The 1,707-nt window shown below is 50.4% G+C and overlaps 1 pseudogene; it reads left to right on the plus strand.

Moving 5' to 3' along the window:
* The first annotated feature begins 775 nt into the window (after positions 1 to 775).
* On the plus strand, positions 776 to 1,493 carry LOC125399240 (guanine nucleotide-binding protein G(I)/G(S)/G(T) subunit beta-1 pseudogene; annotated as a pseudogene).
* Positions 1,494 to 1,707: the final 214 nt, after the last annotated feature.

Below are 1,707 nucleotides of genomic sequence, written 5' to 3' on the forward strand. Positions count from 1 at the left end.
TTTTCTCTTCACAGCAACAGAACACTGGCTAAGACAAAGGGTTTGAGCAGAGGTGGAAGGTGAGGATAAGAGAAGGCGATAGGGGATGAAAATGACTAAAATCCAATAAACTTTTTTAAAAAATCTCAGAGGCAAAAGGTGAAATGGTGGTTACTAGGAACAGAGGGAGGCAAGAGCAGTCATTTTTTGATGGTTTCGGTGAGAGAAGATGAGAACTCCGGAGGTGGACCACTAAGATCAGCCAGAGTAGTGTTCTGGAAGCCTCCAGAGGAACCAGGTAAGAGGGCAATGGGATGCACACTAAGGAGAGCCTGTATAGGGGCAACGTAGTCAAATACGCCACTTCTGAGGGATGGCAATGGGGGGCTCAGGGAGCAAGAGTAGTGGGCCTGGGACTGGAGCAGCCTCCGCCCAGAATGACCCGCCTTGCTGGCTCCGGCCCACGGTCCAAGAGTGCGAAGACCAAGATGGTACGAATGCCAGGACAGGTGAGAGTGAGACAGACTGACATGTGTGGGAGACTAGAACAGAAACACTTCTGAGTCAAGAGCGTGGATTCTTGAGGAGTGTGGAAAGCACTGGGACTTGAAGATGTGTGGGCTTGGCCGGTCACCGCAGGGTGCTGAGCGGCTGAAGGAGCAGATCAGAGAAACAGCCTTGACTCAGTGGGGATAATCCAGATGTGAACCCGGAGAATCCTGAGGGGCATCTGGCCATGCACTGAAACACAGGCTCCTTGTCAGTTCCCCGCACAATGGAAAATACTGCAAACCAGGCCCACGCCACCCCTCTGCACTCCTCCAGGGTCATGACTTATACAGACGTTCTTTCTGGGAATTAGAAGGCCTGTGGTGGCCTGGATAACATCTGCTCGGTTTATAGTATGAAAACTTCTTAAGGGAACGCATGTGAGCGTCGTGAGCTGTCAGAATAAATACACAGATTAGCTGTCCTGTTGCTCGTTCTTGGACAACAACCACCAGTCACCATCTCTGGAGATACCACATGTGCCCAGAGGGACATCAAGAAGACGGGCCATCAGACAACCACATGAACATAATGGAGATGCTATGACCCTGTCCTCGTGACACCAGACTGTTTGTATCTGATGCTTGTGATGGTTCAGTCAAGCTCTGGGATGTTCCAGAAGGGATTTGCCAGCAGATCCTTCCAGGACATGGATCTCACATCAACGCTATCAGTTTCTTTCCCAAGGGCAATGCTTTTGCCACTGGCTCAGATGGCGCTACGTGCTATTTGCCATCCGTGCAAAGCAGGAGCTCATGACATCATCTGTGGCATTGAATCTGTATTCTTCAAGAGTGGCCACTGCCTTCTCCTCACTGGGTATGATGATGATTTCAACTGCAGCATCTGATAGAGCAGGTGTCTTAGGTGGGCATCACAGCTGTATCAGTTGCTTGGGGATGACTGAAGATGACACGGCTGTAGCAACAGGGTCCTGGGACAGCTTTATCAAGATCTGGAACTGAGGTCACAGGCGGATGCCATGGTGACCGGAAGCAGAGTTCTATAACAACGGCATCTCCTATCCAACCATGCTAACTCGAACACTCAGACCTCCCCTCAGAACTTCAAAGGGGTGAGATCTTTTTCCCTTTACTTGTGACTGAAGCCAAGGGCACAGTCCCCATGAAAGCAGGATCTCTGTGCTGCAAACTGAAAAACCTTGTGCATCGCTTCAGG

The sequence above is a fragment of the Myodes glareolus genome, chromosome 22 (assembly GCF_982192425.1).
Source record: "Myodes glareolus chromosome 22, mMyoGla1.1, whole genome shotgun sequence".
NCBI classification, from domain to species: domain Eukaryota; kingdom Metazoa; phylum Chordata; class Mammalia; order Rodentia; family Cricetidae; genus Myodes; species Myodes glareolus.